The sequence below is a fragment of the Panthera tigris genome, chromosome D3 (genome assembly GCF_018350195.1).
Source record: "Panthera tigris isolate Pti1 chromosome D3, P.tigris_Pti1_mat1.1, whole genome shotgun sequence".
In the NCBI taxonomy this organism is placed as follows: Eukaryota; Metazoa; Chordata; class Mammalia; order Carnivora; family Felidae; genus Panthera; species Panthera tigris.
The window spans coordinates 24,367,283-24,379,699 of NC_056671.1; the positions used below are offsets into that span (position 1 = coordinate 24,367,283).

Consider the following 12,417-nt stretch of genomic DNA (forward strand, 5'->3'; position numbering starts at 1 on the left):
TTTTATTTATCCTCTGTGAGACATAATCTGTGTGTATTTTTAAGGCTGCTTGGTGTTTAACCATGGAACTTTTTTATCATAGCTTCTTGGTGGCACTAAGAAGCATTTTCCCCTTTGTTTTCTGGGATCTTCTTCTCCCCATCACTCCTTAATGTTATAGCAAATATTTTTAAGACAGTCTAAGTCTCAATACTAGATGAGCTTGGTCATCAATCACCCATTCTTAGCTGAGAAAAATAGATGGTAATTATAGGCATGAATATTTGCTTATAATAATAATAATAATAATAATAATAATAATATTGCTTTGTTTAAAAAAAATGAAACAGATATTATTTTGAGATAAAAACATCGTGTTTGCCAAAACATTCTAAATAAGACACTCTTTCAAATACACTTGACTCTCTTTTAGGCCTTATCTCAGGTACTTGAGATGCCACATACATCAGTGTGTTGTTTGTGATACATGATCTACTAATAAGATCATGCCAGGTAACATGGATACGTAGGAAAATAACTATGTGGCAAAAGGAAGAAATGTTCTTGTGGTGATATCTATAGATAAAATCACTGAATTCTGTTTGTTAGTGGTATCTTGCTCTTACTTGTTGAAATTTCAGATTGTATGCATGTGTCTGATAATTACTCATGATTATTAGTTTCTTTAAATACTTTTTTTAGACCTATCTCCATGAAATCACAACATACTACATATTTATTGTTTGGAATTTCCTGATATTACTTAATTTGCTAGCAGATTGCTATTTTGTGACATTCTAAGGTATATCCGTTATCTCAAGGATGATGTAAAACTATTAAAGTAAAACTTACTATTTATTTAACATAAATATATTTTTAAAAATTATTTTTAAGGAAGAGCGCTATTGCAAAATCAAACAATGATAGTATGAGAATATTTAGTCTAAACAAATACTAATTTTCACTAGTCCTAGAAGATACACAGTTGACCCTTGAACAACACAGAGGTTAGGGGCACCGACCCACCCCCCCCTCAGCGCAGTTGAAAATTCCATATAACTTTTCACTCCCCAAAGAGTTAACTACTAATAATCTACTGCCAACTGGAAGCTATACTGATAACATAAACAGTTAATTAACATATATTTTGTTTGCTATTTGTAGTATATACTGTATTCTTACAATAAAGTAAACTAGAGAAAAGAAAATGTTACTAAGAAAATGTAAGTATTTACAGTACTGTATTATATTTACTGGAAGAAATATGCGTATAAGTGGACTCATGCAGTTCAAAACCATGTTGTTCAGGAGTTAACTATAGTTTGAAACCCCTGGGATTTTAGCTTCCTGAGACAGCCTTTGTAAAACCCAACGAGCCAGTTCTTTTCTCCCAAAATATCATATTTTATAGATTACTTTAGGAATTAATACCAGATTTATCAAAGAAAAGCAGGTAAAAATAATTTTGATTCTGTATTCAGTGTGAAGAATATTTTATTCTACATCTTATATAGTGTTTAGCATTACTGGTGTTTGGTAAATATTTTTTTAGTAAATGCTTAAACATAGCCATGTTTGAAATTTGTGTAAAAATGGTATTAGTTCTAAGGAGATGGGTGAATTCAAGGGACTCCTGAATAAATTGAATATGTCATAAAGGGAATCTCTGTAGAGAGGTAAAGAGAGTAGTCTCCCTTTATCCACAGGGATACATTCCAAGACTCCCAGTAGATGCCTAAAACTGTGGATAGTAAACTTTATACATATTTTTTTCCTGTACATACATACATACCTATGATAAAGTTTAACTTATAAAATTGGTGCAGTAAGAGATTACCAATAACTAATAATAAAATAGAACAATTATAATAATATACTGCAATAAAAGTCTTATGAATGTGGTCTCTCTCAAAATATCTTAGTGTACTCTTTTTTTTTGTGATGATATGAGATGATAAATGCCTATGTGATGAGATGAAACGAGGTGAATGATGTAGGCATTGTGACTTATCATTAGGCTGCTGTGGACCTTCTGATGATGTGTTGGAAGGAATATTATTTGCTTCTGGACCGCAGTTGACTGCGGACAACTGAAATAGTGGAAAGTGAAACCGATGATAAGGCTTTGTGGTGCAAGATGGCCACAGTTTGTTAAAGAACATATTGGTAGTTATTCGGTGGGGGTGAGGGACAGGGAAATGAATGAAGGTGGCCAAAAGGTACAAACTTCCAGTTATAAGAACTAAGTTCTGGAAATTTAATGCACAGCATGGTGACTGCTGTATGGTATATTTGAAGGTTGCCAAGAAAGTAGATCTTTAAAGTTCTATTTACGAGAAAAAGCAATGTTAACTGTGAGGTGATGGGTATTAACTTATTGTGATAATCATTTTGCAATATATGCATATCTCAAATCATTATATACCTTAAACCTATATAATGTTATATGTCAACTATATCTCAATAAAGCTGGTGGAAAAAGTAGAAACATTTCACTGAGGAAAAAAATTAAAAGATGGTATGGTTCTTTAACAACATTTGGAGAAGAATCACATTAAAAGACATAGCACTGTAATGAGGAAATCAGGAAGGTACACTTACCCTTCCAACCTATATAATTACCTATTATTTGGTGGAGTAGGAGTATTAAGTAAAAAACTACCTACAGGCTGGACAGAGTATCTATTCCCTGTGTTTTCTTATTACCCTATGTGTAGCCTTATTGCTTTTTGTCATACAGTACATTGAAATTATCTGTTTGCCTGGATATATATTTTAAAGAAATAACATGAAATACAAAGATAATTCAAAAAAATAATGAAAAACCGAAGACAACCCGAAAGCCCTATATTAGGTAGATGGTCATATAAATTTCAGTTTATCTGTTTGAGGCAATGTGCTATGTTGGCCTGTCATCAGGCTGGTAGTCAATTGGCCACAACAGTTCCCAGATATGAGAACCTCCAGAGAGTGAAGAAGAGCTCTCTCTTCCTGTTTCTCCTTTAGGAGTGTGCACATCTTTCCCAGAAGTTCCCAGCTGACTTCCCTTTCTTTCTCATAGCCTCGAATTGGGTTTCATGCCCAGGCATTGGCAAGGGTGATAGGATTTATGGTGACGAGGATTCAGTGACAATTACTGGTACAAGATGTTCAAAGTGGTTCTATTTTTGTAGTGGGAATAATAGAAGTATTTTATTACCTCATTTTTACTTTGAGTTTATAAGGTTTAAATACTGAAAGAATACTGCTTTAATCATCAGGATAAAATAGATATTAATTAAAATATTTTTCTGTTTGTGTATCTTTGTCCTCAGGCCATTCGAGGGCAGGGCTGTGGGCTATGACTTCTTTGTCATGGTATCCCCAGTGCTTAATCCATGCCTGGTGCATAATAAGTTCTCAGTAGTTGCTGAACTGAGTCAAGTATTTAATTAAAGTTAAAAAGAAACAAGCAATAAAGTAAAATTTTATTACTTTTAGGTACAGTTAACATGAACTACACTGTATTTAAATGCTAATATGTGAAATAATTAATGAAAAAGTTACTCACAATAGGCTCACATTAATGCAATGCATTTTTCTCAATTTTTAATGTTCCTCTTTTTTTATAGGATTAATTTTTCTTTACTTTTTATGAAATATTACATAACTATACATAAAATGTGTATGTGTACCTTTAAAAATAATTATAACGTGAACAGTTCTATAACTACCTTCAAAAAGAAATAGAACATTACCAGTAACTGGGGCGCCTGGGTGGCTCAGTCGGTTGGGCATCTGGCTTCAGCTTGGGTTGTGATCTCGTGGTTTGCCAAGTTCGAGCCATGCATTGGGCTCTGTGCTGGGGGCTCAGAGCTTGGGGCTGCTTCAGATTTTGTGTTTCCCTCTCTCTCTGTCCCTCCCCTGCTCATGCTCATGCTCTGTCTCTCTCTCAAAAATAAATAAACATTAAAAAAAAAAAACAAAACCAACATGACCAGTACCTTACATACTGCCTTACCTTACATGCTGCTTCCTGCGTATGTCACTCTCCCAATATGGTAAACAGTGTTCTGGTTTTTATGATAAATCATTCTCTTAATACAATACCTAGAGTTTTTTGTTCTTGAAATTTTTTATAAATAGAATGATCTTTTAAGTATTCTTCTGTGACCTATTTCTTTAGGTCATTGCCATGTTTTCATATTCATCAATTTTGATGAATATAGTCAATGCTTGTTCATTTTTACCTCTTTATAGAATTCCATTGGCATAAACACACTACAATTTATTTATGTATTTCACTATTCGTATTTGCAAGTTTTCCCTATTATGAACATTCTGAATATTGCCATGAACAATTCTTTGTAAGAGAGTTCCTCTTACAGTTAAATTGCTGGGTTGCAGAGCATACATATTTTCACCTTTAATACATAATACAAAATTGGTTTTCAAAGTTTTGTTCCAATGTACCCTGCCACCAGCAGGATAAATTTGAGAGTTCTTATTGCTCCATATTCTTGCCAATACTTGGCTAACACAGTTTAAATTGTTTGCCAATTGGATAAGTTGTAATGCACTTTTAACTACTTAAATAACTAAAACTTATGGCTGATTCTTGATTTGAAAGCATAGTAAATTAATCTCTAATTTCTAAACATGTTCTTAAAAAGAATGTATCTTTTCTGAATTATTGTAAATTCTGAATTCATGGTATCTAAATTGCTAAGGGAATGTAATAGAGAATTTGCATAGTTTCATGTTAAATTCATTTATCCAGATTATTTCCTTCAATTAGAACAGATATACAGGGCTCTAGTTATGATACAGAAATTTGAGTCAGGGAGAAGAGGTGGTGCCAGAGATTTATTCTGCATAGTTTTATTTTGCTTAATCTGGCTAATGTCCAAAATTGCATGTAGCCTCATTTACTTTGCTTTGGGTAACAGGCATAAACATATATTTATGAGCATAGACCTATTCAGGACATACGCTTTCCTCAAATGTTCATGCATATCATAATTTTGTATGTTGAACTTTATTTTATTTTATTTATTTATTTAAAAATTTTTTTTTAACGTTTATTTATTTTTGAGACAGAGAGAGACAGAGCACGAATGGGGGAGGGTCAGAGAGAGAGGGAGACACAGAATCTGAAACAGGTTCCAGGCTCTGAGCAGTCAGCACAGAGCCCGACGCGGGGCTCGAACTCACATACCGCGAGATCGTGACCTGAGCCGAAGTCGGACGCTTAACCGACTGAGCCACCCAGGCGCCCCAAACTTTATTTTATTTTAAAGTTTGTTATTTTCAGAAAGAGTGAGTAAGCGTGAGCAGGTGAGGGGCAGAGTGAAAAGTTGAGAGAATCCCAAACAGGCTCTGCGCTGACATTGGACACCACCCAGGCGCCCCATGTATGTTGTACTTGAAAGATCAAATTAAGAGTAGTCTAAATCTTACCTATATAGACAGGAAAAAAAGGGCCAGCTTTAAAATTTCCTGATTAGTTTCTTAAATTTAATTTTAATTTTTATCAAAGTTTTTTTATTTATTTTACTTAGTTTTTAAAGTTTATTTATTTTTGAGAGAGAGTGAAAGAGTGTGCGAGCAGGAGAGGGGCAGAGGGAGAGAGAGAATCGTAAGCAGGCTCCATGCTGTCAGCACAGAACCCCACGTGGGGCTCAAATTCATGAACCATGAGATCATGATCTGAGCTGAAATCTAGAGTCTGATGCTTCACTGACTGAGCGACTCAGATGCCCCCATATAACTCTTTTAAAGGCCTGAGGATCTCCTACGCTCCCCTGCAATATCTTGCCGCTCCTTACCCTCCTTCAACCATCTAGCTTCCTTCTCTTTAAAGGCAACAAAGTTCAACTCTTAGCAGTTTGTTTTGTCATTTACCTCCTGTATGCTTTTGCTTTTACCTTTTGTTTTTTAAAGAGGAGGAGAGTGTACATGTAGGGGAGGGGCAGAGTGAGAGGGAGAGAGAGAATCTCAAGCAGGCTCTACACCCACTGTGGAGCCCTACATGGGGCTCCAAGAGTCTGACGCTTAACCGACTGAGCCACCCAGAGCCCCTACCTTTTCTTTTCTTTTTGGTTGCAGTTAATATATATAACATAAAAGTTACTATTTTAACCATTTTTAAGTGTACAATTTAGTGGCATTAAGTACATTCTCATTGCCACACAGCCATCATCACTTTTGCTGTGAATTCTTAATTTTAAAGTATTATCTATTGTCCCACATGAAAGATGAGGATTCAACTCTTTTTCCCCCTCTCTCACTTATATACACACTTCCTGTACTCTCATTCTCCCAGTGTAATTATATCCAAAATTTGTGTGGATTAGAATTGATTATTTGTATTGGTATTACTCTGAACAGGTAATTCACAGCCGAATTATTTGGCCTGCTCTTGAGTCATTGATAATTGTCCCCCAGTTTTTCTATGTATGTATTACTTATCCATTACCAAACTACCCCCTAATTCTCTAAATGTCTTCTCATTGCATTTAGACACACTGAGTGTTCCATCAACCTCCTCTTCTGGAGGATGGCTCTGCTGACTGGTTTCGGTTAGGACCGGCTGCTCTTTCCCCAAATGTGCAGTTGTCATTTTTGGATCTCCCTTCTCCATCCGCCTGAAAATTCCCTTTGCTTGAGTTAAATATGGAATTGATTCCATATCTTCTTCACTTGTCATTCATTCCCTCCTTTTGGTGGTATACTTTGGTCAGTAGCTTCCTGAGAATGAGCGGATGGGAGGTAAGTTGGCTGAGACACTGCAGGTTTGAAGAATACCTGTTTCTTTTGACTTACACTTGATATTTTGACTGCTTATAGAATTCTAGGTTAGAAGTTATTTTTCCTCAGGTTTTGCTTGTCGTTTGCCTTGTCGTTCCACCAGACTTTCTCAATCTGAAGACCTTCTGAATCCTTCTTTGTGTCAAACCTGTTTATTCCATATGGAAGTTTTAAAGCATTTTCTTTTTAATCATAGTATTATGAAATTTCTTTTTTTTTTTTTAATTTGAGAGAGAGAGAGAGAGAGAGAGAGAGAGAGCATGTGAACGAGGGAGAGGGGCAGAGAGGCAGAGAGAATCTTAAGCAGGCTCTCGACTCAGCATGGAGCCTGACATGGGGCTTGATCCCACAACCCTGGCATCATGACCTGAGCCAAAAACAAGAGTCAGCTGCCTAACCAACTGAGCCATGCAGGGGTCCCCATATTATGAAATTTTTTGGTGATATTTTTTATTTGAAGAATACTAGTTTGGGTGTATATTATTTGATAATCTCTTTTAATTTGGAAATTTATGTCATCAATTCTGTTTTCTTTATTATTGATTTACACCTTTAACATCTTGTTACATTTTCTTTCTGGCACTTCTCTTTTACAGGTATTGTAATTCCTAGACTCTCTAGTTTTACTATCTTTTCTGTGATTTTTGTCTTTTTGTTCTGCTTTGTAGGATATTTTCTGTTTTATCTTTTAATTCTTATGCTGAGATTTTTGTTTCTGTTATCTTATTTCTAATTTCTAAGAACTTTTCCTTTGCTTTTTTTTTTTTAACTACCTTGTCTTGTTTCATGGAGTAGTGTCTTACCTGAGGATGTTTATGATAGTAATTTTGAATTTTGATTTGTTTTTACAAAATGGAAACAAAAGAAAAGGAAATGAAAAAAGGAAAATGAAATAAAAATTACTAAACATTGTTAGCAAGTTTGAAAATTTTGCATCTTACTCAAAGAAAATATAGCTTCTTTATTTTTTGTAATGATTCTAATCTTACAAGTCTCTCACCCAGTTGGGTAGTGTTAGGCAAGGGAACACAGCGTTACACAGCTTGAACTTGCTCATTAATGTCACTTCCATTAGCTAATTCAGCTTCTCTTAGGTATATGCTCAGTCTTTCAGATTATTCCCACTGCTTGCCCCTGCTGTACATCAAGATGCTGTTTAAGTGCTATGGGGGTGGGTTCAGGTGATTTTGTGAAGGTGGTAGAGAGTATCTTGAAATTCTGTACTGGTCATTGGTCTTCATTGGTATCCATTGTGGGTTGCTTCTCCAATCTTGTCTTGGACTTACTTGATTGCTTAGATCCTTTTGGATTGATACTTCCAGAGCTTATGAAGCTTCTGGATCCTCTTTATATATGTAGGTCATAGGAATCAGGAGTGTTGCCTCAAGCTCATTTATTTGCTTCTTTCCTCTGCTAAGATTCTGTTGTTCCTCCTTCCAGACCATATTGCCCCAGGAGCATCCTGCATGATGGTCTTTTCTCAGGGCTTCATGTGGGGAGCTAGGCAAAAGCCTTGTGCTATATTCGATTTTTCCCTTGTTTACATACTAGGCATAGAGGGGGTGGGCTTTCTCTTTCCTCCTAACATTTGGAAGGTCCTTTATTTCATTGCTGTTTCTTTTCTGAAGTGTAGTATGTGTCCTACCCCCTTGACTGGAGCTACAATGGCAGGTATAGGGAGAGAAATTTGCCAGTAAGGGAGAATCCAAAAATATCATCCCAATTATATTAATTAATCATTTCATTATATATCAGGAAAAATTTTGTCATCTCCTTTTAACATGATTTCAGCACTACTGAACTTTTTCCATCTGTAATAGTAAATATACTTTTCCAACTCTGAATCAGTCATTCTCAGTCATGATTTGTGAGATGTAGTCTCAAAACCGAATTTGAAATTAGTAAGCAGTTAGTAAGAGCTATTTTTATATTCTTATGGCATTTCCAGAAGTTGGCTGGGATGTGCAGATTCCATTTTAGCTGCTTTTCATTTGGAAACTCTTGGATCAGATCCAGTTCTTTGAAAGATGGATTATGTGAATATATGTGTTTTAAGAATATATCAAAATGTGTAATCAGGGAATTCCTTTTGATAGTGTTACTAGCCACTCCAGGCACCATATCTTATTAAATTCAACCAGGTATCCTAAAATGTCCTTTTTGGTACATTTGGAGCAATTTAATTTTTTGTGGATATTTTGGTAAATTAAAATTGTTCTTAATTTTCTTTTTCTAGAGACAGAGCATAGGCCTGTATTACCCAGATATATTGTTTCTCTTGTCTTCCCAGCTGAAGTGAGTGATAGTTGTTCTCTGCTGTGGATTGTTAAATTGTCAGCCTGGAGAACTGTACTATATATGGATGATCCTCGCAGAATGTAGCAGGGATTTTCACCTTTGGTGGAGATGGGTCATATTTCTCTTTTGAGAGCCTAATGAAGGCTATTGATCACTTCCCTTCCTGTACCTTCACCCCAAAATAGTACGTCAACACATTTGTTTCCACTTTAGTGTTTTGCATTGGAATAAATATAATTTGTAGACCAGTGAGTGGTTCTCAAGATTGATAGCAGAGGTGGGGGCAAGGTGAGATGAGCACAGGGAGAGAGGGATCAGAATGATTTGAAATATTTTGAAGTTTATATATGTTCTCTTATTTTCTTTGAAGTATTCTCATATTCCTTGAAGTATGACTAGCTCTTTGAAAATTCACTGCTAGAGTGAGCCACTTTATGCATTGTGTAGTGTTGTTCAGATATTTAGAGTGTTGGGTGGAAAACGTATGGAGAGACTATCTCAGACAAAAATGAAACAATTGTGTGTAAAGCATTATGGTAATATCATTTTAATGTAAAAACTAAAAACTTAGTGGTTACTTCCTTAAAAAATTAAAGTAAAACCAAATTTGGCAAATAAAAGAATTAAGTCTGAATAGACCATTAAATCTATTTTGTGGAGTACTCCTTGAAGTGGCATCTTGTAAGTTCTTTGACATTAATTTGGTTTCAGCTTTAGAGTGGTGCCTGGCTGGCTCAGTTGGTAGGGCATGTGACTCTGGATCACAGGGTTGTGAGTTCAAGCCCCACATTGGGCATGGAGCTTACTGAATAAATGGGTGAATGAATAAAAATAAAGATACTGCATCTGATTTCAACCTTAGAGTTTAAAAAAATTACTTCAAAAATTTTACACTTAAAGGAGGTGAAATTGACATTAAATAGAAGTAACCATTTTAAAGTAAACCATTCAGTGGGATTTAGTACATTTGAAATATTGTGCATCCACCACCTGTCTTTAGTTTTTCCAAAACATTTTCATCACCCCAAAAGGAAACTCCATACTTCGTAAGCAGTTGTTCCCCATATCTCCCTCCCCTTGCCCCCTGCCAGCCACCAATGTGCATCCTGATGGTGGATTTACCTATTATGTAAATTTCACATAGCTAGAATCATACAATATGTGATCTTTTGTGTGTGGTTTCTTTCACTTAGCATAATGTGTTTGAGATTCATCTACTTTGTAGTATTTATCAGTACCACATTCCTTTTTATTCCTGGATACTATTTCATTGTGTATATACATTATAATTTGTTTATCCATTGACAGACTTTTGGGCTAGTTACACCTTTTGCTTATTGTGAATATTGGTGCTATGAACTTGTGTGTACATGCATTTGTTTAGTGCTGTTTTCACTTTTTTTTTAAGTAAGCTCTGTGCCCAACGTGGGGCTTGAACTGACAACCCCGAGATCAAGATCGCATGCTCCACTGACTGAGCCAGTCAGGTGTCCCTGTTTTCACTTTTTTAAGAGTATATATCTAGATGTGGAATTGCTGGGTAAAAGAAGAAAACTATCATTTCCTTTTACACTTAACACTTTTATACTACCCCTGACACCAAATGTGTGGATTCTTCACCACAAGCAATTTTCTTATTCTCTGTGGACACCAACTGGATCTCTTACAGTTTAATTCAGTTCTGACCCTAACTACCTGGAGTTGACATAGATTCCACAGTTAAGGGTTCAGTCCCATGAGACTGCTCCCCCACTTCAGATATTAATTCCAAGTCCTAGGTTGTCACTTGAACTTCTGACCAAATGGCTATAAATTGGGGATTCTCACAAACCCCTCTTGGGTTTGTTAATTTGCTGGAACAGCTCACGGAACTCAGGAAAGTGCTTTACTTACTGGTACTCATTTATTATAAAGGATACAACTCAGGAACAGCCAAATGGAAAAGCATAGGGCAAAATCTGTGGGAAGGGGCATGGAGCTTCCATGGCCTTTCTGAGCATGCCACTCTCCCAGCACCCCAATGTGTTTACCAACCCAGAAGCTCTCTGAACCCCTTCAGTTAAGGTTTTTTATGGAGGTTCAATTATGTAGACATGATTGATTAAGACATTGGCCATTGGTGATTGAAGTAAGTCTTCAGCCCTTCTAGTCTCAGAAGTTGGGGGTGGAGCTGAAAGTTCCAACCTTCTAATCACATGGTTGGTTCCTGTGGCAAGCGATCCCCATCCTCCAAGAGCTACCTCATTAGCACAAATTCAGATATAGATGAAAGGGGCTTATTATGAATAACAAAAGACTCTCCTCACTCCTGTCACTCAGGAAATTCCAAGAGTGCTAGGACCTCTGTGCCAGGCCCTGGGGATGAGGACCAAATATGTATTCCTTATATCACAACATCACATGGGTCACGTAGTAATCCTACATGTAACTTTTAGAGAAACTGCCAAACTGTTTTCCACAGCCATTCGACTATTTTACATTCCTACTAGCAGTTTATAAGGGCTCCAATTTCCCTACAACCTCACTTGTTATTTCCATTTTTTAAAATTATAGCTATCCTAGTGAATGTAAATTGGTACCTCCTTGTGGTTCTCATTTGGATTTCCCTAGTGACTCATGATGTTGAGCATCTTTTCATGTGCTTATTGGTCATTTGTATATCTTCTTTGCATCAATCTTTGGTTTTGATGGTAAGAATTGTTAAACACCTTGATTTACAAAGGTGTTTATAGTAGTCGCAAAGCACATCATTTCAACTCATAATTTCTTTGACAGGAATTACTTGCCTCATATCAAAGAATCCCAGAAATTTTCAAGACTTGATTTCTATATATGTTATATTGTTTGCTCTGCCCTTTAGCATGGTCACAGCATTATTGACAGTGTCATTAGTAAGAAATGGATAACAAATATACATATCCCATTTAAGGTCTTTGAGCAAAAGAATTCTTTTAAAATATTTCTATAGATTTCTATTATTTTTTTTGATTGACTCTTTTTGTTCATTAATAGGTGTTGTTTTTTTTTTTAGAGTGAGCAAGTGGGGGAGAGGGGAAGCAGGAGGGGAGAGAGAGAGAGAGAGAGAGAGAGAGAGAGAGAGAGAGAGAGAGACAGAGAATGAATCTTAAGCAAGCTCCATGCTCAGTGCAGAGCCCGATGCAGGTCTCAATCCCATGCCCTGGGATCATGACCTGAGCTGAAATCAAGAGTCAGACATGCAACCAACTGAGCTACCCGGTACCCCAGTATGTATTCATTTTATTTTTATTATTGAAATCTAGTTGACATATAATGTTATATTAGTTTCTTTTCTTGAAACACCTTAACAGCCTTCCTCTGATGGAGTGATTG

The 12,417-nt window shown here is 36.1% G+C and overlaps 1 protein-coding gene and 1 non-coding gene across 3 annotated transcripts in view; both read left to right on the forward strand.

Moving 5' to 3' along the window:
* TTC28 (tetratricopeptide repeat domain 28) overlaps window positions 1-12,417 on the forward strand; it is a 626,414-nt gene that overhangs the window by 80,361 nt on the left and 533,636 nt on the right. The window lies entirely within an intron of this gene.
* Window positions 9,790-9,862, forward strand: TRNAQ-CUG. Its single transcript has one exon. It is a non-coding gene; the product is annotated as a tRNA-Gln (tRNA).